This window comes from Elephas maximus, chromosome 22 (assembly GCF_024166365.1).
Source record: "Elephas maximus indicus isolate mEleMax1 chromosome 22, mEleMax1 primary haplotype, whole genome shotgun sequence".
NCBI classification, from domain to species: Eukaryota; Metazoa; Chordata; class Mammalia; order Proboscidea; family Elephantidae; genus Elephas; species Elephas maximus.
The window spans coordinates 79,808,474-79,835,020 of NC_064840.1; the positions used below are offsets into that span (position 1 = coordinate 79,808,474).

Consider the following 26,547-nt stretch of genomic DNA (forward strand, 5'->3'; position numbering starts at 1 on the left):
TTTTTTTTGTGGGCGGGGGGTGAAAGTGACCTTGCTATTTTAAGTAGCTTCTTAAGATTACTTTCCAGTTTGTGGTCATTTAACCATATTCTTATATGGGTGAGCTTTTTCTTTGCCTTCATCATCCTCTTCAGTATGTAATTATAGTTAACAGTCAGCGAGCACTCGCTATGTACCAGCCCTGTTTTAAGCATTTCATGTAGATTATCTCATTAGGTCTTCACAGTAACTCATGAGAAAAGTGAGATGGTATTATACGATATTCAGGCAACAGCTATATTAAATTATAAAGATATGATATATCTAATGGGGGTTGCAGTATACCCTGACCATGTACCACTCAGTTTTGAAACATTCTGGCTTTTATATTGAGCAGCGTACTAGAAATAGATGTGGTTTGAAGTGTGATATATTTGAGGGTGCTTTGGTAATACAGAGATGGGTCTTGAATGGAGATCTCTCATCTTTCCTGGAACCTTCCTTGAAACTGTATGGTGTCTCCCCGTTACACAACTCTCCTTAGCTTGCTGTAATGCCCTGGGAAACTGGCCTGCCCTCCTAATCTCACTTGCAGTCTTCTCCCTCATCAGCTCCCATTCGGCCCTCCACCCCTTTAGCCACATGGAGCCAGCCTGTCCTCCATGAAGCCTCTGCCCGTCTGCGGCATTGGTTCCTATGTCCCTGCCTCTGGGTACATGTTGGCCACTTAGCTCCTATTATCTCTCATAACTCTGCCTAATAAGGCTTTCTTGACAAGCTAACTGTTCCATCCTCTAATTTAGTGTTTAATGTCACCGCAAGTATCTCTCTAGTGTAGCTGTTAATTTACTCGTCCCTCCGTGAGATGTTGTGGACAGAGTGTGCATCTTTTACCGCTGGATTCATGGAACAGTCACTTAGTAAATACGTTCCATTGACCGTAGACATTGTTGCCTCTCTTGAGGCAGTAGCACTTTCTGTAAGTTCTTCTGTTATAATGTATAACCCAGGGTATCGTTTATCTGTCTCTACTCGTGTCTGTTTCAAGGACAGAGCCCAGCCTTACTCATCTTTCCACAGGCACAGTGCCTGACACCAGTGCATAGACCTTGTTTGTTAAATGAACAAACTGACTGTAAGATACCTGACCTGAAGCTTCTTTTGCCACCCCCGGCCCTCACCTGTTTCTAGAGCTCCAAAACAGGGGTTCTTCATCTTTTCTGGCATGACAGAAACTTTTGAGAACCTGCTGAAAGCTGTATATTCTCTCTTCAGAGACACAGCATTTTGATTACAATACCAGGGAATTTGTGAACTGCGGTACTTAGTCCAGGACCCTCAGTGTCCTTGGATTCCGGGTTTTAGTCCCTTCTTACAGAGGTTCCAGGCTGCTGATTTTCCCAAATTCTCGGGAAGGAAGACGAGAGAATAAGGAAATGATGGTAGTGATCATGCCCGGGATGGTGGCAGCAGTGATAACGGCAGCGTTTGTGTAATGCTCTGTAGTCTGAAGCAGTTATGGCATTTAATCTACTATACTTACACTTATAAGCTGCTAGGTATGATTTCTGTTTTATATGTGAGGTAGGTAAACCCTTAGACTGGACAATAGAAATTACTTTTCTGTATGTGGTGCCTGAAATGATTCCAGAGAAACGGTCATTCAAGACTTAAAACAATGAAGGTAACTTTCTTGACAGACTAAATTTTTGTTTAATGGTGTTAAGAATCAGGGCATTTGGGAGTGTATAAACCAGCCTAGTTTTGTGAATAGCCCCCTCATTCACTAAAAAAAAAAAAAACCTATTTTGAATAAATAATGCTCATTTGTAAAGGTTACTGTTCTTGTAAAAAGAGCGTTAAGGAATCTTAAAATGAAAGAGGAAATTGTTACCTGTGGTAAAAATGCTCTGATCTGTGTTTTACAGACATTGATATTTGTATTACTACTAAGCAATATGTTTCTGATCTTTATGGAGGTCTGCTTTTGAAAACAGTGATTTTTTAAATTATGAAGTAATATGTCATGAGTTGAAGATATTTTGTTAGGTGGAAACAGCTTTTTGAAAAATGACTTTAAATTTGAATTAGGTTCAAAATATTTTAAAACAACTGTACCATAAATTCTTAGTTAAAAGGTGCTCCGGAATCTGTTTGTGGGTACTGATATTTGCTTTTAGATCAGTTTATTGATTTGGTTACTCGCCTGGTTCCTCTGGAAGCTGCCCGATGTCAGGCTGTCTCAGACATCCTTATTCCTCTTTATCACAGTGTTTGGCACACAGTTGGTGTTCCGTAAATACTTGTTCAGTGATGTTCATCTTTTGGTAGGCCCCATAAATGCTTGTCACATGGTGTTCTTTTTATTTGTTGTTGCTCTGCTGAATGCGTTCATACTTTTTAATGAAAAAAAGACGAATTTTCTGTGTAAACCCCCCAGTTAATTTTGTGGTTGAGTCATCAGAATGGAACCAGATATTTTTAAAGCATCGTTAATATTGTTGGGTGCTGTTGGGTCGATTTTGACTCTTAGCAACCCCATATGACAAAGTAGAATGCCCCCAAAGGGCTTCCATGGCTGTAATCATTGTGGAAGCAAATCACCAGGTCATTTCTCATGTGGAGCTGCTGGGTGGGTTCCAAAGCCAGCTTTTCAGTTAGCAGCTGAGTGCTTAACCACTCACACCACCAGGGCTCTGTTTTAAAGCGTAGACCTCAAAACATTTAAAAAAAGTATTGTTTCGTAATAGAGTGATAGCCTCATGTAGAAGCATGAACATAATAAGATTTTTGGTTTAATTAGCTCTGAGTATTGTTAGCTTCAGAAGGCAGTCAAACTAGATGATAAAATTTTATAAGGCCAGTGTATTTTTTAATATGTGTTTCATATGTTTACCGAGAATTATTTTAACATATTTTTAAAAAATCTGCTTTTGTTATCTTACTTCCACCAGAGTGTAAGTTTTGTGCAAGCGGGGGCTTTGCTTTGTTCAGTCCCCTTTGGTTACTGCCTAGAACATTGCCTGATACGTAGTATGCAGCCAGCCGTTCTTGTTCAGTGTGTAAAACTTGAAATTGAAATAATTATAAAAGATTAAAAGGAGGGGATATGTTTCTAAGTAATTATTATTGAGAAAGATTATTTAAATTTGTTATCGGATGTATATAGAGGGAGGATTCTATTTGGGGGAGAGAAGTGTCACGTTTTTATAGGCCTGCTTGATCTTTCTAATTAATTTATCACAAATGATGTCATTCACTTATTGCTCTAATTTAGCCTGTGGGAGAGTTGGGGGAAGCTGAACTGGAGGTAGATGGGAGACTCTGGGGACGTGGAAATAGAAACTGAAATAGGAGGGAAGCATAGGAATTTTGCTTTGTTACCTGGGATCACTGCTTAAGTTACAGCTTGGATGGAAATGGATTAAAAATAACCTAAAGATGTGTTTTTATTCCACTTAGTATTATACTAAATTCAGCCTATTTTAGGGTTGTCATGGGACATATATGCAACAGAACAATCAGGGACATGCTCACTGATGAGTTGAAACAACTTTCAGGGTTTGAAACAGAAACTCATAACTGCCGCGAGCCCGTTGTCGTCCAGTCGATTCTGACTCACAGCGACGTGGTACCGACTCGCTGATTTCTGCCTGGAAATTCTGGCAGTGAATGTCTTTTTTTTTTTTTTTTCCAGTTGTGAAAATACACAGAACAAAACATTCACTGATTTGACCATTTCTACACGTGTAATTGAGAGACTTTACGTTTTTCGAGACTGAGCGCCTTTTAATGTGTTCACGTATGCACGGAAAAGGAGAGCTGTGGCTGTCTTCCAGAGACTTTTTTTAGAGGAGTAATCGTTAAGCCCTCCTTACCGTCCTTCCCCCCAAAGAGATGAGGAAAACAACCATGTGAAAGCAGCCATCGTTAGAGAGAAAAAATAAGTGACTCTTGTAAAAAAATCAGTGTTTGCTCATTGTTTGTTACTCGGGGGAGCGTTCAGTGCCATTAAACGTAAAAACTGATGGTCTTGTTTCTAACCGAAATTTGGTTGACAGACTTCCTTAGAAACTTGACCTAGAGATGCTGACCTAAAATTTGATGTTTTAATAGTCAGTCTTGATTATAGAGAAGATGGTTGTCTTGAAGAGAATACAGCCTTAAAGTCTCCTTTGGGATTAGAAATGATGTACGTTGCAGGCACCTCATCAGTACAACCTGTATCAATTAAAACTCAGCAAAACAACTCCTGTCCTAGAGTAGACCGTGAAGCCATTTGTTAGAAGTGATCCACTGCTTAGTGTTTTATTTAGATACAAGGGTCCATATGAAAAAAGGTGAGCAGATCTTCACAGTTTATGTTAAAACGCAATTGTGTAAATTCTGCCACTGTTTACTCTCTTTTTTTTTTTTTTTTTAGTCTGTAAAGGATTTGGGTCAGCACCTTAGGAAACACTGCTTAATGGTACTGTTTACATACGTAATTCTACATAGTCTTGTAACCACAATAAAAAACCAGAGAAACAGGCAAAATTCATTTTGTTAATATATTTAACCCAGCATATGAAAAATAGTATCATTTCAGCATGTGATCAAGATAACAAAATATTACTGAGATATATTTACCTTCTTTTTTTCATTTTATTTTTTATATGTATTTGATACAGCAGGTCTGATTTTGGACTAGCTCCATCTGAAGTGCCCATCAGCTACAACACAGGGTTAGGTGTTTAGGCTTCAGCTACCTCGAAGAGTAATTGTCAGCTGAAAGTGGAATAACCAGTTACGGAGTTTTTTGCGTGTGACTGGCGTACAGGAAATATCTGACCTAGAGGCGCTTCTCTGGCCCAGGCATTCACTTAGGGCTCGGTATAGCCTTCTGCAGAGAGCCAAGAGTGGATTCTTTGTTTTTGCCTGGGAAGGGGGTTGGTTGTGTTTACTTTCTCAGCTACCCTAAAGATGCTGCCATTCTAAACAGTAGTAAAATTGAGAACTGCTTTGGGACTGAGGAGTATAACTTATCCAAAGCCTCAACTTCTTGCCCTATTTTTTAAGAAAGTTTTTTTTTTCTTTTTTAGAGAAATACGACTTTGATGAATTCTTCCACACTTATATAATGCATTTCAGCATTTTAGTAATTATTTCTTTATTTATAGGAAAAATACAGTTGATTAGTAACTCAGGAAGTGGTTACTAAAACTGGAAAAAATGGTGAGAATTATTGAGACTGTGGAAAAATACTCTCTTCATTTGTTTGGGCAAGGCAAGGTGAGGTCCCTGTGTTCTAAGTAATTCTCTGTGATTGGTTGGTGCGTCCTTGTAGAAAGAAAACGAAAAAACCAAACCTGCTGCCCTTGAGTCGATTTCAACTCATAGTGACCCTATAGGACAGAACTGAACCATAGAGTTTCCAAGGAGCACCTGGTGGATTCGAACTGCTGACCTTTTGGGTAGCAACCATAGCACTTAACCACTGCGCCACCAGGGTTTGTAGGAAGAGGTGGAGAGAGTTCAGTAGTTTCACAGGCTGAGTTTATTGTTGTATGAGTGTCGGGTACCCTGACCTGATGACATCAGTGAGCGTGCTGACAGCCATTCTGCTCGTGTTGGGGAAGATAGCTTTGTCAAAGATGGTGATGGCTGAGATCTGGCGTGGCTTTTAAAACATGATGATGAAGCAAATCTTGTGTTGTTAAACGGATGGGCTTCCTCCTACATTGGAACCCTGGTGGCGCAGTGACTAGAAGCTTGGCTGCTAGCCAGAAGGTTGGCAGTTCCAATGCACCAGCAACTCCTTGGAAATCCTATGGGGCAATTCTGCTCTGTCCTATAGGGTCGCTATAAGTTGGAATTGACTCGATGGCAGCGGGTTCCTCTCACCTTGTGTTAATGGATGTCGGAAAACAATGAACAGTTGAATTTCAGATCAGAACTTAGTTTTCAATTGAAGATTGTCCAGTGATAGTGTTTGTAAAATTCTGAGTGAAATCAAGTGTGGTTTTTCAGGATAACCATCTCTTATTAAACTCCTGTTCAAATTGCCTTTTTTTTTTTTGGCATGTTTTGGGTTGGTAGCATAATTCTAATTTGATCTGATCTGTGAAACATACATCTTTGTGTGTGGAATTATGTGGTGTTTTAAGAGAGTAATTTCCTAAGAAATTTGTTTAGATCAGGTCCACCATTTCCAGGGGAAGTGAAACATTTAGTATTAACAAGTTCACAGGGGCTTCCAAAGTTGATAACGCCTGTGATTAACTCAGGACCCATGTTTTTCACATTCATCTTTGGAATTAAGGGGCATTAAAATGAAAAGTGGTTGCTGTTCTGTAAACATGTTCTTTGTGTGGTTTCAGTGATCTGCTTATTCTTCTCAGAGATAAAAAGTTAAGATTTTCAGGTTTAGGGAAAAAATCATGTAAAATTCGGCATGTTTGCGGTAGGCTGATTTTTTTCAGTCGTATTTATTCCTGTTGCCGTATTTTGAATGGCATTGAGTTTAAACAAACACAACCTGTTCAAACCTATTATGTCCTTTTATCTGTCATTGCAAAAGGAGCCCTGGTGGTGCAGTGGTTAAAGCACTCGACTGCTAACAGGAAGGTTGGTGGTTTGAACCCACGAGCCGTCCGTGGGAGAAGGATGTGGCGGTCTGCTCTTGTAAAGATTGACAGCCTTGGGGAACCTGTAGGGCAGTTCTGCTTTGTCATATAGCGTCCCTGTGAGTCGGAAACGAATCTACAGCAGCGGGTTTGTTTTTTTTTTAATCTGTCATTGCTATCCTTATGTCTTACAAACCTACCTGTTCCCACTTGGGCTGCTAAGTAGTTTCCTATCAGAAGTTGTGAATGAAGCTTAAGTAAACATGTTTGTTTTGTGCTGGCTGCTGGCGGGGAATCTGCTGAAGCAGCTGGCGATTTTTTTTTTTTTTTCTTTAAACCCTGCTGGGTGAACCATCACTGTGACAGGTAAATAGTGTTCCTCAATGGAGCTTTCACTCCCACCCTCTTCATTTCTTCAGGACTGTTGAATGTAGGGATTGTCTGGCTTGGAACCCTAGTGATCAGGTCGCAGCCTGGAAGGCTGAACACAGAGCTGCCTGAGGGCCATCTCGCTGCAGGGGATTTGCTAAGGCCAGTGTGAAAGGGCTCCTTGGGGTCTCAGGGTTACCTTCTGAACAGGAATCAGTTCAGGCAGCAGAGTACCTATTAAAAAAAAAAAAGGGCCTGTTAACTTCTTCAGGCTTCTCTTTGAGTTGAAAAGCACTTGCTAGCAAAGGAATAATGAAAGGAAATTATTGCCAAAGCCACCAAAGGTGCACCCTGCCAAATCGCAGCAGGCGCATCTGTTGAGCTGCAAATTTATTTCCTGCTGGGGCATCGTGATTACATAATGTTGATTCTTTTCTTTGAAGAGTCGACTCTATAGTATTTGGACAAAATTAGCAGAGAACTCATTCTGTTTTAAAAATGACTTTTATTTTCAAATTAAAAAAGCAATCCATAGCCATTGTAGAAATTTGGGAAAATGTAAACTAGTGTAAAAAAAAAAACTAGTGTAAAGAAGAAAAAAACATCTTTAAAATTTCACTGCCTAGAGCACTGTTTGATGGCATAGTGGTTAAGAGCTATGGCTGCTAACCAAAAGGCTGGCAGTTTGAATCCACCAGGCGCTCCTTGGAAACCCTATAGGGCAGTTCTCTGTCCTATAGCTCGCTATGAGTTGGAGTCAACTGGACGGCAACAGGTTTGGTTTTTGGTTAGGGCCCTGTTGAAATTTTTTTCTAATCTTGTGTGTGCGTACACACACACCACATCACACCACACACACACACACACACACACACACACACACACACACACGTGCCCCTACAGCACCGGACACTGGATTAAAAAAACAAAACAAAAAGTGAACAGGTACTGCACATATTCTTTGTCGACTGCCTTTTACTACATCCAGAACCTTTTCTGATTCTTAGATGCACGTAGAGAACACGTTTTCGGTAGTGTGGTGTCCTGTCACGCAGATATGCTGTACCGTGTAGGATAATGACTGAACGTGTAAGTTGTGTCCCTGTCTGTGTATGTCTTGCTTTAGCACACACCCGGAAAGTAAGATTATGGGGTGGAAAGATGTAAACATATAAGAAGCTTTTAATACAAATTGCCTCCGTTTTGACCAGAAATGAAGCTCCCATCAGCAGTCCGAGAGTGCTTGTTTCTCTGCATTCTTGCTGCCACTATTTGGATTTAAAAACGAGATCAAAATAGTTGCCAATTTTGTAGGTGAAAAAAGATTACCCCATTCAGATTGAAACAATGATTGGTTATATGTTTGCAAATTCTGATTTTTTTAAACCCGACCTTTCGGGGCCGTACTCTCTGACTAAGAGGCCTGATTGTGCAGTGGTTAAGTACACGGCTGCTAACCGAAAGGTTGGTGGTTTGAACCCACCAGCTACTCTACGGGAGAAAGATGTGACAGTCGGCTTCCATAAAGATTACAGCCTTGGAAACCCTATGGGGTGGTTCCGCTCTGTCCTGTAGGGTCACTGAGTTGGAATTTACTTGATGGCACACAACAACTCTCTGACCAACCAACCTACCTTTTTCCTGTCTCTGTCCTCAATAAAATTTTAAGGCTTATTTGTTTACATTAATTTATTTAAAAAATTAATGGCTCCTATGTGCCACATGGCAAACCCTGCTGGTGTAGTGGTTAAGAGCTACATCTGCTGACCAAAAGGTGGGCAGTTCAAATCCACCAGGCGCTCCTTGGAAACTCTATGGGGCAGTTCTACTCTGTCCTGTAGTGTCGCTGTGAGTCGGAATTGACTCAACAGCAATGGGTTTTATGTGCCACATGGAGCCGTGGTGGCATAGTGTTTGAGAGCTCAGGCCGCTAATCAAAAGATAGGTAGTTCGAATCCACCAGCCACTCCTTGGAAATCCTGTGGGGCCGTTCTACTCTGCCCTATAGGGTCGCTATGAATTGGAATTTACTCGATGGCAATGGGTTTTTGGTATGTGGCCACATACAGGTTCTGTGAAACAAGAAAACTCTTAACAGGGGGTTATCTTCCAGTTCACTGAGTTGTATACTGCTTACTCAATAATGTCGTGTTTACTACAAATTTCAAGTTTTAGTTGCTACGAGGCTTTTCAAGTTCAGTGAAAACCAAGAATACAAGTTCTCATCTCTCTGTCTTCCCTGAGTGACCCTTGTAAATTAATTCACTATCTCGCGCGTCCGTAGCTAATTATCCTTAGCAGTTAGTGACTGAATTAAAACATTACCTTATTCATGGAAGGAATATGAGAACAGATTGTCAGAGATCTGTGATCAGGCAGTAAGCAATTCTTCGGCAGCTCTTCATTCATGTAAAATACTTGAAACAGATAAAAGACACAGGCCTCTATTAACAGCATAATTCGGCAAAGAGCATTTTAAAGACAAACCAAAGAACAAAACGATGAAGAAAGAAAACTTTTAAGTTGGTGACTTAGCAATAGAGTCAAGAATGAAATACTAAAATTAGACTCGTATTTGAGGCAGAATGCTGCATTCAGACAAATTAGGCTAGATGTTATTAGGTGAGTACATTGATTTAAATTCGCTGAGCTAATTTCATCGAACCCTTGGAGAAAAGAGCACGCATCCAGAAATTGCCAAGTATTTTTTTCCTTCTTAGTTTCATATTACATTCTTATGTAATTCCCGTAACTCCATAAAAACTGCATTTTGGAGTCTACCAACAAAATGGTAAAAATAGGAGGGAGTATATGCAGGAAAAAAATCCCTGCGTGGTCTCCTCAGGATTTGGCTGGTGAAGAAAATTCACCAATAGTTAAGTTACATAAATAAACCGTCGGCTTCCGCGTGGTAGGAGTTTGATTCTAAAGGCGGCACTACTGAATGGACGCATCTTTAATCATGTGGAAGTAAGAAATCCCTTATTTTTCTAAACCAGACAGTGGTTGTCTGTTTAGTGCAACAGTTGGCTGACTACGGCTCTTCAGGGCTTTATTTCCAAATGCCTGCTTCCCTTAGATGTTTCAGTTCTAGCTCTTAGGGATTGTCATAAAATGAGTCTGAGGGTCAAGAGTTGGGATCTGAGTGAGGCTGGCTTTACTTTGTTTGTTTGTTTGTTTTTAGTAACATGCAAAAATCAGACTGCTTAACTAAGGGAAGTAGATGGCCTTATAACCATTTCCTACAATCTGACTGCTTTAGAGTTTGTTGAATGCTTAGAAATTGACCCTTATCTGGAAATGCATAAGCAAAACTTTGGCACGTTATGGTATAATCTCCAAAGAGAACAGAGTTAGGATCTGCCTTTTTTAATTTTTTAAAAATAGAATATTTCTTACCACAGTTGAATAAAAAAAGTTTCTTATAGAGGTTAATAAAAAGGCCTTACTACCTTTTATAGTAACTGAAAATATGTTGGCTTTATGGAAATTGGAGCTAGGTTTTAATTACAGGATCCCATATGTAGAAAGCTTTATATAGGTTGAAAATAACGTGACTGTTTAAATGCATTGAAAGTTAAAGAGCCTCTGAGTTGTGTTCCGAGGAAGATTAATTGGAATAAAAAAAAAAAAAGGTTGAGTGCATAATCCTTGCATAGGGGATAACTGGAGACGCTGAAGCAGTCCCAGACTGCTGCATGCTGGTTGTAGACTCTGCTGTGAGTTTAAGAAATCTTAATGAAGATTTTCCGTTTGAATTGGTCCTTTCTAGACCTTCATGTACTTTATGGTCTTACTGAAAAATAGGGGAATTTGGCTTTAACTTGCTCGCTCTTTGTAGTGGACGTTGAACTTTGTCTGAATGCAGTTTTATACACTATCAGCTATTTGAAAATGTACTTAAAGACCCAGACAGAAATGCTTCATTGCAGTTTATTCATTCATGAGGCATAGGGCTCCTTCCCTCTCGCCCTGTGAGAAGAGCCTTGCCGTTTTGCAATGCTTCGTTTGATCTGCGGGCGTGCCCTTGGTGTGCCCTTCCTGTAATGAAAGAAAGGTGAGGTGAATCAGAGTGATGCCAGATAAGACAGGAATGTGCTCCTTGGTTACTTCTCTGACTATGGCCATATACTTTACCTTTCTTTCCCAAGGGATCAGGGAGGGCACTGGGTGACTTTCTTCCTTTTAGATACAGTGTTTCACGCACAGATGGGACTTGGGACTTGGCGGCTTAATTTCTGAATTCATGACTTGATTTTGGACATAAAAGGAGCTGCCAGAAGAGTAGAGAGATTGACATTTCCAGTGAGTCGAAACTGAACACCGAATAGTCAATGAAAACCACACCTCTTTTGTTTGATATGTTACTCTATCCAGACTTTACCCTCTTTGTTTAAATTTGTCAAATTTTTGTTTAATTTTGTTACCCCATTGGTCTGAAATGGTTCGTCTGAAAGTGTTTCACTGTGCCGCCATTAATGCGGGTGTGGGGTGAAGGGAAGTGTGTCCTTTCTCCCTGTTACCCCCAGAGTTAATGATTCACACGTGGTCATTCGCTTCTCAGAGGAATGTTGATTGCTCTGGAAAATGCCTGGAGATTATTTAAGGTTTCCTGAAGAGGTTTGATAGCTGTTTCACCCTCTGGCAGACGGGCCAAGTGTCGGTTCTACTTTGTGTGTGTTGGAATGTCAGGTGTGGAAGGAGGCACAGTCAACAGTAGCTAGTGAGTCTTGCGTGAGAGCCAACAGGAAATTCACACCAACACGTCCCCCCTCTCAACAGCTACTGCCTTGGGCTTTCTGATTTCTGAAGCGTAGTATCAAGCCAGAGGCACAGAGACACTAACATGTACTACACAATGGAACCTAAGTCCAAAATTGGACCTAGTTATAACTGGAGGGGAGAGTCGGCCTGGATTATGCGATTAAAAAAAACGTTAACGTAGTTTATTATTGTCAAACACACGTAATTCGTAATCACCTGCTTGGGTGGGTTTGGCTTGTATGTAATGAAGAATTGGTTGTATATTTAATACATTCTCCTTAAGTACAATAAACTTGACAAATTCTGGCTTGTTTTCTTAGGTAAAAACAAACAAAAACCCATTGAGTCGATTCCAACTCACAGTGACCCTATAGGACAGAGTAGAACTGCCAGGTAGGGTTTCCAAGGAGCGGCTGGTGGATTTGAACTGCTGACCTTTTGGTTAGCAGCCAAACTCTTAACCACTGTGCTGTCAAAGCCTGTGTCTGTAGTTCTTTTTAAACTGTTACTTTGTTTATTCAGTTGTTTGCATAAGTGAATTATGTCATGCCTGCGTGTGTCGGCTCAGTGAAATCAGTGAAGTAGTAATTATACTCTGCTGCAACTATTGAAAACAGTCAGAAAATGCAGTTTTTTATTAAATTTTATATGCAGTATTTTATAATCTTTAAATTTTCTGCGAAGAGTTTGGGGATCACTGTGGGAATTTAACAGCTTTTGGATTCCTAGAGGGATCTCTTGTCCCCCAAGGGTTAATGATGCTGGAAGGTGAGTTGAGAGGAGAGAGCACCAAACTAAGCCCTGGGCCTTGGGCCTGGGAGGATCTGTGGCCTTACGGAGAAGAACCAGTCTGCTGGGCTAGCCTGAGCCAGTCTGCTGGGCTAGCCTGAGCCCCGGGAGCAGAGTGTGGGGAGAGGGTGGGAAGTGTAAACGCCCACAGGTGTCAGCAGTCTCAAATCTGCTGTGAGTCTGTGAAGGACTTTGGGGAAATCACCAGTGGTCTTCAAATGTAAAGCTTTGGGACAACTTTGCGGAGGAAAAATGTCAGAAAAGAAGGCCTGGATAAAGAGTTTATTCATGCATGCGTGCATTTAATTGGTAATTTACGTTTGTTGACTGCCTCCTACCCGCCAGGACTGTTTGAGGTTCTGAGGAATCGGCAGTGAACCAGCTGGACCATGCTGTGGTCCTTGGGGAGCTTTCTTCCTGGAGAGAGGAGACAGCTGGTAAACAAGTACTTGGGAAGCTACACAGATAATCCCAGACTAGAAGTGCAGTGGAGAAAATAAACAGGCAACATGATAGTGTGTTTGCAGGGTGGGGAAGGCTTTCTGTCGACTCAGTCCTCAGGGAAGGACTGAGGAGGAAATAGGAGCTGGGACTTGAATGACAGAATGGGGAACCAGCCACTTGAAGACGATATTTGATAAGAGGGAGTACAAACCCACTAAAAAAAAAACTCACTGCCATCGAGTCGATTCCGACTCATAACTACCCTTTAGGACAGAGTAGAACTGCCCGATAGAGTTTCCAAGGAGTAGCAGCCCCCAAATACAATCAAGCTTGTATGGCTGGAAGACTGAGGTGAGATAGGCCAGGTACGCACCCTCAGGTCATGTGGAGGCTTGTGGCCTGTGGCTGAGGTGAATGATAAAGGGCATTCAGTGTCAGGGTAGGGAGCACTCAGCAAGCTTCCCCGTGACCTTTTATATGGGAATAGCCTTGCCTTACCAGAGGGGACAAGTAGCGTCTTGTCTACCCTCTTGGTTTTCTGACAGAAACTCCTTTTTCCTATTGCTGACTGTACTCTTGTCCCAGAAGTCCCGTTGCTAATTTTTATCCTGGTCCAGGGTTTACGTCTTGACCCTTGGTTGCTGGCCTTTGTGATACCTGGTAATTGCTGATGGCTAGGAGAAAAGAGGAGCCCTGGTGGCACAGTGGTTAAGAGCTTGGCTGCTAAACAAAAGGTCGGCAGTTCAAATCCACCAGCCGCTCCTTGGAAACCCTGTGGGGCAGTTCTCCTCGTCCTGTAGGGTCACTATGAGTCGGAATAGACTTGAGGGCAGTGGATTTGTTGTTAGGAGAAAAGGACAACATTCCTTATCCATCTTCAACGTCCTTTCAGTTCTGACGATATGCCAACCAGTTTTCATCTTTTGTAACAGACTTCCTTTTGGATATAAACCCTTGAAGTAAGATTGCTTCTGTAACTACTCTTAAAAAATTAAAAACAAGTTGTTTTCTCAGAAGCATGTTTTTTTATTTGAAAGAAATCTTTATGCATATACTTCATAAAAAAAGCATACGTTAGAAAAAACATTTACAATCTTCAGCATTTCAGAAGGTAAGTTAAGGCTGTTTTGAAAAGAGTCTGGGAAGGCGTGTGACTCATACTCCTGAACCTTGGAAGGAATTCCTGGAAGAGGTTTTCTTCTCAGCCCCTAAATGAGGAGGCCCTCTGATGTTCCTTATTATGTCTTACATTGAATGAATGAAAGTGTTAACAGTTATGTAATTATAAAATTTATGCTTTCAGGCCTTTTTTAGTATCATGGTATATTCTGTGAATGACTTCTATAAACTTGGTTAGTTTTAAATTGTAAACCTGTAACAATGACTCCGGACGTAAATGTCCAAACATGGACTTTGACTGAGTTTGATGACAGTAAGTGGACGGGGCAGTGTCTGGGGCAGAACGGTCTTGGCCCCGGAAGTTCCTCATTTGATTCTTCCTAGTTTTGATGATGATTTTCTCTTTGAAATGAGGCTTTACTGGGAGTGGAGGGGAGAATTTAGGATAGGCCTCAGTGACTGCTTTGGCAGTATTGATATACTCTCTGCACGTTTCATGTGTTTCTAATTGGGGTTAAATTCAGTTGAAGTAACTTTTGTATGTAAGTCTGTTGGAAGTGTTGCCATAGAATTCTGCATTTCTTTTGCTTCGCTCTTACCTGCACGTTTCAGTCAGGGTACTAGTCACCTGGTCTTTAAGTAACTCAGTCTTCTGTTTTGAATGTTGCCTTCATAGGAATGTGATTTCCATCAGCCAGGTTTCTTGCTGCAGTAACGGTAGCGTCTTTATGAGGACAGAGGTATAGAGATTAAGGTATTATAATTCTTTAAGAATCTTTCTATATTTTGACTTCAGTTTCTGAATCATCAAAATGGGCTTAGTAGTGGTTGCTACTGATAATTTAATTCTTATAACAACCCATCTATTGTTTTCATTTTATATATGAGGAAACTGAAGCGTAAAAAAAAACAAAACAGAAAACCAAAGTCTTTGCTGTCGAGTTGATTCCGACTCATAGCGACCCTATAAGACACGGTAGAACTGCCCCCCGCCCAGGGTTTCCAAGGAGTGCCTGGTGGATTTGAACTGTGGACCTTTTGGTTAGCAGCCATAGTTCCTAACCACTACACCACCAGCGTTTCCATCTGAAGCACAGGACGTAATAAATTGCTGAAGGTCACACGGTTATTAAAATGCAGAATCAAGGCACTTTGCAAGAATGCCTGAAGACTGTAGTACTTTAAGTAACAGACTCAGAGACTGTAACCTACATGAAATTGTTTCCCTCTCCAATTTTGAAATAATCGAATAGTACAGTCGGGTAGTGATCGGGAGGTGTGACTAAAGGCATCGGTAGAGTCCAGGTTAAAGCTGCTAATACCAGGGCGAGACAGGGCAGGAGTACTTTTCTGCGATGTTGTCTCAGACTTTTGTGGCACGTATCCAACTCTGAGATTACATCACTGACCTTGCCTTTCTTGGTATCGTTCATTTCCCTCACAAATCAGAAATGCTGTATTTCATTCCTGCTGGAATTTTGGTTAAGGCATCCTTCGATTTCTCTACAAGGTATCACTCTTGAACATAGGTCGGGATTCTGGAGACTTGGGTTCCAGTTACGGCTTTGATCCAAGTTCTGCCAAATTAATGCTGAGTCATTCACCCTCTAGAGCTTGGCTTCTTCCTTTGTAAAATTGGGTTGGACTAGATGATTTTTATGGCTCTCTTTTAATTCTTGTTTTTTCCTGCTTCGTTGACTTGATCATCTGAGAGGTAACTAAATGTCATGCTTTCAAACTTCTCTGAACTTGGAACTTTATAAAACGGTGTTTCCATAGGCGGGCAGATGCCTGCGAGTGCCTTTGTGCAGGTGTCTGGGACTGTGGGTCCAGAGGGAAGGGTGGTGGGCGAGGAGATGAGGGCTGCAGCAATGGACAGTGCGTAGCGTGTTTCATGGTGGTGTCTTTGGGAATCACAGAGGTAACAGCAGTCATGTTTAGATTTCATGGTTATAAAGGAACCCAGGTGGCACAGTGGTTAAAGCCTTTGGCTGCTAACTGTGAGATCGGCTGTTCAAACCACCAGCCACTTCAAGGGAGAAAGAAAATCTATACCCTTGTAAACTCTGTGGGGCTGTTGTACTCTGTCTTGTAGGAAGCAATTTGAAGGCAGAGGGTTTAGAGGATGTTGGTCCTGTTAAAGGTGTCTTAGCCCTTCCTCCGTCTAATACTGATCTCTTTGCACGTCTCCTATTTTGAATAGGTTAGATTAGCCTGTTAAATTGTGTTTTTTTTTTTTTTTCCAAGACACTAATTAACGCTCTGGATATGCTAGCATTATTTTAAAATATGTTTTGTAAAGTTAACATCTTTAAAGTTTCTTCAATATTTGGTTAAATTAATTGAGACTGAATTTACAAATGTAATTAGTTTTTTTTTCCCCTCTCTTTTGTAATTATGCACTTAGATCGTTGCAAAATATTGATATATGTCTTTTATTAATGCTAGCAGTTAAATGAGCTAGTTTACTGGGTCCGGGGTTTATGGCTGATTGGGGCTTTACCAGGTTATAAACTCATTATTTAAATGATGCCTGTTTTTTTTTTGAAGTTCAGATTTTAACAAATAACCTGTTATAGCAAACCAAGCAAAATAACTGGGGGAAAAAAAACATGATTTCTTCACTGTCTTTCACAAATGAGTGAATGAAGAGGCAGGTCCCTCTCAGAGTTTGACATTCAGTCATTTTTAAAAAAATAATTTTTAAAACTGCCATTGGACTTGATACAACTCTTTACATGTACTCCCTTTAAATCTGGTACCCTGTCGTGAGATAGAGATATTTGCGCGTCTTTAGAAATGCCAGCAATGCTTATAAGTACTTTGCTGTTCAGTTTTGCATTTTGAATTTGTGTTGAGTTTTTGAAAAAGTATTTTGGAAACTGCAGATCATTTTCAAAACTGAATGTGAAATAACTTCTATTTAATGGAGTTGCTGTCTCCTTAACTATTAAGGAAAATGGTTTTAGTGTTTCGCACTTTGAAGCAATTTTACCTTTAATCAAAGAGCTCTCATTTTTACTATTTTGTTTTTATCTTTTCTCTGATATGTACATTTCAGAAACTTTAATATTCTCATGTGTTGTAATTAACTAAGGAGCCTTGGTTAGCGCTTGGCTGCTAACCGGAAAGTCCGCAGTTTGATCCCCCCAGCCGCTCACTCTGTAGGAAGAAGACATGGCAGTCTGCTTCCATCAAGAGAATAGCCTGGGAAACCCTATAGGGCAGTACTACTCTGTCCGTTGGGGTTGCTGTGAGCCAGAATCGACTTGATGGCAATAGATTTGGTTTTGTGATGAACTCTTGTGTACTTTTGAATATATTCGTATAGTTAATTTGATTATAAACCTTTCTAATAGCTGTGGTTGTATGATGTTTACTTTCATAGTTTATATCTTGTGTTATCAGTTCATTTTTTATTAGCGGTTAGGAGTGTAACAGCATAAAATATTTCATTTTTTAATGAAATGTTTAATAAACATTACTTTATTGAAGAACGGAGCCCTGGTGGCGTACTGGTTAAAGAACTCGGGTGCTAACCAAAAGGTCGGCAGTTCAAATCCACCAGCTGCTGCTTGGGAACCCTATGGGGCAATTCTGCTTTGTCCTGTAGGGTCCCTGTATGTCTACTCGATGGCAGTGGGTTTTATTGAAGTATGACTTTGATCTCAATAGGGGGAATTAACAAAAGGTTAGTATAAGGGCCACTGCAGTAATCTTATTTATTACGTATTTTAATTTTCCCCAGCTTCAGTTCTTGGCTTTAATTTTTTCATGTAGACATGTGACAGTTATTTGAGACCCACCAATCTATCTTATACATTCTTTTATTGTCTCAGGTAAGAATTCTCTCTCTAGAGGCTCTAAGCTGATGAGTTTGCAAGAATATTTCCCCACGCTGCCTTAACTCAATGTTTCAAAGTAAATTGTATTTTGGGATATTTGTTTTACATTTGCTGAAAATAGTACAGGTTCTGTAGCTAATAAACAATGTGCCGCAGTTAGCACTGAGGCATCTCGGATGTGGTTGTTAAGTTAGGGTAGTAGTTGAGCCCTGGTGGTGCAGTGGTTAAGAACTCAGCTGCTAACCAACCACACGTTCGGGCGTTTGAATCCACCAGCTACTCTGTCCTGTACGGTCGCTATGAGTTGGAATTGATTCAACAGCAGCCGGTTTGGTTTTTGGTTTTACAAATTGATCTTTGCCTTAATGGAAATTTTCGGTAAGGTTTAAATAATCAAAGCTTGCTTTGCATCTGTATTATTGTTTTAGTTGTTTAATTTATATTGAAATGTTTGTTAGCATAAAACAGGATATAACTGTCTCATGTTAAGGAAATCAGTTCATCACTGAGTTAATTTGAACTAGCTAAAGCTTGTATGGTCTGATAGGTATCAGGTTTGATAGCAAATTTCATATTAAAGGTAGCTAAGTATTGCCTTTAAATTATATGTCTTTAACTTGTAAAATAATTAGTTTTTAAAATTTTTAAATTGATTGTGGTTACAATAGAATTTGATAAACTTTTGTTTTCCATGTGATCAGATGTTGGAGGCCCAGGTAAAGGAAAACAGCCGCCTTGGAATAGCTAGGAAGAGAGAGGGGAATTTTATACAGTTCCATTCCCTGAGGCGCCAAGAAGTAAATGAGCTTTTTATTTGCTTCACCTGGTATTCAGTTCAAGTAGAATACACCTTTTTTCAGAGCCGATTGTATCTGCATCTTAGTTTTTATTTTGAGAGAGATAGCTGTTCTTTTCTGCGTTTAGAATCCGTTTCATAGGGGCCTGAACAAATCTTGGAGGAAGGAAAGCCTCCTAACATGCGGTCTCCCAGCCACATGCATTCTAGGACTCAGGGGACAACTGTCTCCTTTGGAAAAAGCTCTATTTATACAGCGACGAGTGTAATACAGGAGGCGTCTTACTCCATTCCTTCTTTAGCAAGGGAGTGCTTTGAGGAGTTTGGCATGAGGCTTAGTTGTTTCAACTGACATTTTCCTCATTGAATAGTGCCTTGTCTTCATGCTGGAACATACTTTGTGATAGAGATGGTTCAGCAGTTGTTACTCAGCTTACGGAAACCTGCAAGTCACTCTTAGCTTTGAAAGGTTACTTTTACATTTCTGAGATTCTTGTTGATACACTTTATGTTTAACCCTCCATACATGTGGATTTTAAAAATACTTTCAATGGAAAGAATTTTTACTTTTTTCCTAGAAAAATTAGAAAATATTAACACAAAGAAGAAAATAAAAATCACTTTAATCTCTGTGTCCTGCTGTTTTTTAGTGTATGTCCTTTTCTTCCCACTTTTTCTCAAAAGTAGAGTTAGGTCTTAATTTGTATTTAAAAAATGAAATTATTTGCATGTTGCCTCATGAAATCCAGTCAGGGATTCATGACTCAGGAGAGGAGGATCCATTTGGCTTTTATGTAACAGGTATTTATAAAATAAGTGGGAATAATTACAGTAACTGCTTGTTAAATGCTGTGCTGTCCTTCTCACCTGTTTAGAAAACCAGGTACCTTTTCTTTCCTTTCTCTCCTTGCTGCACCAGGGAATAGATTATACGCAAATAACAGCATGCCTTCTACCTGTGTTTACCACCCAGGGAGGTGTTTTTGTAAGAATGCTGTGCTGATTTTTTTTTACAGCAACTTGTAAAAAAATTGGCGTAGTGGTGTTTATGAAAATACTTAACAAGGCGGGGGAAGGCGCAGTTGTCAGAATTAGATGGTGCACGTTATTTGCAGAAAAATCCAGTATGCTCTTATTTAAGTATCTTTCTCCTAAGACCTCATTATATTCCTCTTTAACATCTTGTGTTGTGCTTGGCACGTGGTAGGAACTTACTATGTGTTTGTTGAATGAATTAATGAAGGTATAAATAAAAAATGTCAGATTCTGTAGGTTGTTCCTAAGAAGATCCAGGCCACTACAAACAAACTAAATCCTTGTTGAGGAAGAGGGGAGGGTATCATGGGATGTAGTTTAAAAACAAGTATGTTACTTTGCTTTTCAGAACCATAAAAAAGTCATTGAGATTTCCTTTCAAGGAGAGGGCTATTCCTCAAAACATAAGTTTTGGTCTGACGCAAGACTTTACTACTGGCTTAAGATTTAGGTCTCTGAATCTACCACTCAGTATTTTAAAGTCAGTGACAGTAACTGTATTCACAACTAATTTACGATATTTTCACAGTGATATTCAGTGTTATTATAATATAATATAATACCATCTACCTAAAAAAAAAAACTAGCATGCGTTATTTGATATAAATTTAGTCTGTGCATTTTTGCATAAAAATACAGAATGGTGTTAGATTATTATGTATATATTTTTACATCCTTTTTTTCTTTTTTACTCTGAATGGACCTAATCACATGGGATTCTTGAACTTTGCACACAGATCTATCTGGTTGGCCCATTTTAGTTGGGTTTATACTTTCAGTCTTGTCATTCCTCTCAGCTTGGGCAAGTGCTGGTAACTTTTGATGTGTCGATTCGCCCGCTGATACTGGTGGATTTATGAAGACCATCTACGTGGACTTACAGGAAGGGAGCGAGGCCTCGAGAGTTAAACGTGGCTGGTAAATCACAGCTCTGCTGGCCACAGGGACAGGAGAAGCAGAGAGCAGCCTGGTGGTTGTGAGTGTGGACTCTGGAGCTGGCTGCCAGATTTTGGATTCTGGCTTCTGTGCTACTAGTTGGGTGACTTTGGGCAGCTACTGAACTTCTGAGGCTTAAATGAGTTGTTAATGCGAAATGCTTAGATGAGTACCTGGTAGGGTAATTGATTGACTAATTACTATTGTTGTGATGCTTATTAAGTAAGTTTAGATGAGTGATCTTTCAGCTCTAAGCTTCTGCTTTCGCGTATGGGAGATGGGAAAGACCACCAGGCTTACGTAACTGAGGATTTGCGTGTTTGGCGTAAATGAAGTGTTTTCTGAGAGTAAACCAAACCAAAGCCATTGTCATGGGAACGCATGCAGTAAATATAAGGTGGGAAAAGTAATCAGCGTTGAAATCATATTGCTTTAAAATAGAACACAGACTGCTGGAAGCACCACTATTGGTACGTAAATGTATATTTTCAATTTTAATTCCTCCCGAGGCCGTCTTGTGTATGTAGTTTTATCTAATTAATAGGTGCTCAGATAATGCTTCTGATACTTAAAGATGGTCCTGGTTTAGAGGGTTTATCCCTGAAAGTCTTCATTTATGGCATCAGTGATTCTGACCTGGAAATCAGAACTCAGGGTTGTTTGTCCACAAAGCATGAAAACATGGCTTAGCAGAGCTTGCCTGGGGAATGACTTACAAAGCCAAGGAAATCCCTGGGCTTGAAACTTGATGCTTAAAATCTGATTATGGACTTAATTAATAAAAGGTTTCTTAAGTTTGCAAGTCAAAAAGCTTCCTCAGCTAAATTTAAAGTTATTGAAACGAATTTAATGGATTGAAAGAGTCGATGTATACTTTAATTAAAATGACTTAAGTAGGCAAACAGTACAGATGGCGTGGTGGGGTGTCTGACCGTCTGACCTCCACTGACTTCACGAGGGGGAATGAGAATGAAGGTCAGCAGCCCAAGGTGATTCCTGTGAGGCAGAGGTCAGACATGCCTCCACTCGCCAACCTTGTTACCATTTTTGACACCAGCCGTCCCTCCCATGGCCCTCTCTCCGTCTCTGTTTGGTTCGATAATTTGTTGCACTGGCCACACAGAACTCGCAGACCATACTCACAGTTATGGGGTTTATTAGGGAAGTCACAGATGGCAATTCAGGATCAGGAAGGACTCAGCATAGAGTCCTTTGATTAGGACAGCCTCTTCCTGGCTGTGCCTCACAGGCAGGCCTGTCTCTGGCCCTTGGTCCCTTGGCTGGCCCCCACCCGCCCGTCTCCTGCCAGTCCTCTGGTTCTGCTGCCTCTGCCACCGTTTCTCTGCCGCAGTTTCTCACCATCTTGCGCTCTCCGTTGTCACATCTCTCTCTCACTGTCTCCCGGGTCTAGGAGGGTCTCAGTGCAGGGATCCTGGTTCCGAGGATGCGCTCCACTCCCACCTTTTTTTCCGGGTGGTAGTCAGGTTCCCCTCTGCTGTGGGATTGGCTCTCTTTTAAGCCTAGAGGGATGGCAAAACTGAACAATCCCCTCCTTGGGGTTCCAGACACCTTATTTGGGTGGTCCCACGTCCACAAGGGTGCCATGCACCTTATTTGCATTATTAGCAAGCTGTCCAATCCCCTTGGTGGACCACAGGCACCTTATTTGCATAGTCCTGCTGAAACATTCTGTAGGAGTCAAAAGAGCATCCTGAGAAAGGCCATTTGAAAACAGTTCATCACGTTGCACAAGCCAAATAGTGAAAATACAGTTTGACAGTTGCTACGTGAAAACCTTTCCCTTTAGTCATTAACCTGTTACGACCTAACCAGGTGATATAATGATAGAATTTCCCAGACCTAAAACTATATAAGTAGTTTTCTGTGTAAATAGTTTAAAATTGCCAAGGCTGTCACAATATCCATTTATGTACTGAAATGAAACAGATAAATACTTGAAAATATTTAATAAAGATTAAAGGGAAAAAAAATACAAGAAGGTTCTACTCACAGAATCTTTGAAGGACTACAAGCACTTATGTTTCATTTGTTATTTACATTTTGAATATGGCTTAAAATCCGTTATATAGAAATTTGCAGACTTTAAAAAAGGTTGCAATCTCTTAGGCTAATATGTATTACGCCTACCATTACCTTGTTTATTCTAGACCTTTTTTCTCTGAGCGTATAATTGTGTGTATGTGTGGTTTATTTTGCTGAAACAAAACTAAACAGAACTAAGATCATACTTTATATGGATTTATATTTTTCATTCAGTTGGTATATGTCTGAGTCATCTAGTGCTGGTGTAACAGAACTATCACAAGTGGGTTGCTTTAACAAAGAGAAATTTCTTCTCTCACAGTCCAGGAGGTTAGAAGTTCCAATTCAGGGTGCCGGTTCCAAGGGAAGACTTTCTCTCTGGTTGTCTTTGGGGGAAGGTCCTTGTCACCAATCATCCCCTGATCTAGGAGCTTCTCGGCGCAGAACCCCAGGTCCAGAGAATGCGCTGTTCTCCTGGCTCTTGTTTCTTGGTATGAGGTCCCCATGTTTCTCTGCTGGCTTCTGTCTCTTATATCTCAGAAGAGATGAACTTCAAACACAACCTAACCTTGTAGACTGAGTCCTGCCTCATTAACATAACTGCCTCTAATCCTGCCTCATTAACATCATAGAGGCAGGATTTATAGCACAGGAAAGTCACATCAGGTGACAGAATGGTGGACAATCACACAATACTGGAAATACTGGCCAAATGGGCACACATTTTGGGGGAACACGATTCAATCCATAGCTGCCTATCACTGACATTTTCCCATGTAATTAATACACACATAACGTCTCCTTTTTTTTAAGGTTGTGTAATACGTACCATAATATGATAAACCTGTCTTTCCTGATATAATAGAACGTGCTTAATTAATGTCTTAATGGCACAGAAAAACAGGTTTTTGTTTGTTTCCAGCATCAGATACTTCACCTAGATCACCAAGTGTTGGGAAAACAGCTGAAAACCTATTTTGTGCATGTGATCACTATGTTTTACATTCCATTGAAGCCAGAACTTATTCTCTGGTAGAATTGCAGGTTGTGGCCCCCTACCCCCCACCCCAGTGCTCCTCTCCAGTTACAGGACAGCTAGAGACTTGGAGGCCTTGTAGTTGTCTGGGCCCAGACTCTTTGGGATTGAATCCCAGTTTCACCACTAATAAGCTGTATGACCTTGGGCCAGTGTTTACGTTGTCTTAGTTTCCCCATCTGTGACGTTGTTGTTGTTAGGTTCTGACTCATGGTGACCCTGTGTACAATAGAATGAAACACTGCCTGGTCTTGTGCCCTCCTCACAGTCATTGTTATGCTTGAGCCCTTAGTCGCGGCCACTGTGTCAGCCTATCTCATTGAGGGTCTTCCTCTCTTACGCTTACCCTCTGCTTTACCAAGCGTGATGTCCTTCCCCAGGGATGGATCCCTCCTCATGACGTGTCCGAAGTCCATGAGACGAAGTCTCGCCCACCATCCTTGCTTCTGAGGAACCTTCTGGCTGTACTTTTCCCAAGACAGATCTGTGAAATAGGGGTAATCGTATTACCTACTTTTTAGGGTTGCTCTGAGGATTAGTGGGTTGATATATGGGAAGTGCTTAAGGTAATATCAGGCAGATCATGAGCGCTGTCTGTATACGTTAATAATGACGTCATCACTGTCACCATCGCCGTCATCGTTTCACTGAGTTTGCTTTGTTCCCCATCGCAAATGGCTGCTCATAAAAGAACACTCATGGCAAGTCCCTGGTGTTGAAAGATTGGGTCACGTAATCAGTACAGTGACTTTAGATAAATGGGAGAGAGAGAAATCGTACAGCCTGATTTATTGTTTTTAGCTGTAAGAGGGCCAGAGAGAGACCTGTTGCATGCAGCACACCACCTGGCGTGTGAGGCATACTGAGTTGACTTAATTTTTTTGACTGACTTTTTATTTTCAAAAGCGTGGAATGTAAGCTTTTTGTGTGTGGTCTTCAGCAACTAACAATGTAATTTTATGTATACATATGAGTAGAACATTCTTAATTTACTCAAATTTATTTTTAGTCTTTTTCTGCAAAATAAACCATTAAATAAAATAAGACTGTACATTTTCCTTGTTTTATCACCAACACCAGTGAACCCAGTGACAGTACTATTTTGTATACTTCAGATAAAAAGGGACGTACTGTACAAAATGCTTTCAGTAGTCAAAAAGTATTTTGTACAAAAATACTTTTTGACTACCGAAAGCATTTTTTTTTCTGTTATTCCCTGATTAAGTGAACTGAACAGCCATTTTAGAACTTCAAATGCTTTTAACTTATACTCTTCTTTCTTACTTTTCTCCTATTTTAAATGTTCAACAACAACACAGCTTTACCAACTAATGGCAGAAGCAGGCAGAACCAAAAAAAACGAAACCCGTTGCCGTCGAGTCAATTCCGACTCACAAGGAACATTTAAATCTCTGCTTCCAACATGCGAGGTTTCTTGTGTACCCGTTTCAGCCTCTCACAGCATCCTCAAGAAGTTGACATACTAACAGCATTATCGGTCTAAATCTAGTTTTTAATGGAAATAAGATAAAAATAAGTTCAAAAAGACAGTTTTTATCACTTAAGGATAGAAACAAATTACGTTTTATGAGCTCTAATGGACATCCTTTAAAAAAATTAAAATGTATATATATTTACAGAAAAATGGAGCCGATAGCACGGAGTGTCCGCACAGTCCCTGCCCCACCTCACCCTTGGCTGTCTCTGTCCTTAGTGCCTTAACGTTAGTACGACACACGTTTGTTACAGTTAATGAACCAATATTGATACATTATCATCAGCTAACGTCCACAGTGCCTTCAGGTTTCTTTCGTTTTCCCCTGATGTCATTTTTCTGTCCCAGGAACCCATCCAGGATCCCACATGACATTTACACGTCTCTTGGAAACCCTGGTGGTGTAGTGGTTAAGTGCTACGGCTGCTAACCAAAGGTTGGCAGTTCGAATCCACCAGGCTCTCTTTGGAAACTCTGTGGGGCAGTTCTACCCTCTTCTATAGGGTCGCTGTGAGTTGGAATGGACTTGATGGCACGGGGTTTGGTTTTTTGGTTTTCAGGCTCCTCTTTTTTTAGGGGTAACGGTTTCTCAGACTTGCCTCGGTGTTTTGATCAACATCTTGTTTATTAAGTGCCTACATTTTTTTTTTTTTTGCTCTTTACCAGGCCCTGAACAAAAATAGTTCACAAAAGCCTGCTCTTAAAGAATTTGCATCTAGTGAGAGGCTTGTAGTTTACTTTTTAAATTTAATTTGAAAGAAGAAAGAGTGTCTTGGCAGCAGACTCATGATAGGACAGTTGTGAGAATTCTGAGTTTTTTCCAACATCAGCAGCAAAACTTGAGTCACCATTCACCGATTAATTGCAGAGCCACGGACACTGACGTCTCTGTTCTCTCACGTGAACGTGGCTTTTCTACCTGGGAAAACACTTACTTGCAAAAGAGTTGCTCTGTGTACCAGGAGGGGAATGTGGAATGAGAGAAAAGAGTAGGTAGACTCCTTGCCTGCAGGGAAGATACTATACATTATATTTCGTGTTAAATTTCATGTTTCATTTTTTCTTGTGATTGACAAAAGCAGTTTTTCATACAATTGCTGCCTTAAGCTTGGTTCCAGAAAACTTAAAAAAGAGGTACATATAGTACATGGTATAGCAGAAGGTGGGGGGTGGGCTGTACGGCTTTCAGATTTATGCCAGGTCATTGCTGATCGTAGTTTGGAGTTGAAGTGGCTAAAGAACCCCTTAGAACAAGGTTTTGTTGAAAGCTTTGGCATCAGAGCTTAACCGGG

General features: G+C 40.5%; 1 protein-coding gene across 6 annotated transcripts in view; it reads left to right on the top strand.

Moving 5' to 3' along the window:
* Positions 1-26,547, top strand: part of FAT1 (FAT atypical cadherin 1) — a 142,636-nt gene that overhangs the window by 30,135 nt on the left and 85,954 nt on the right. The gene's annotated exons all lie outside the window — the stretch shown is intronic.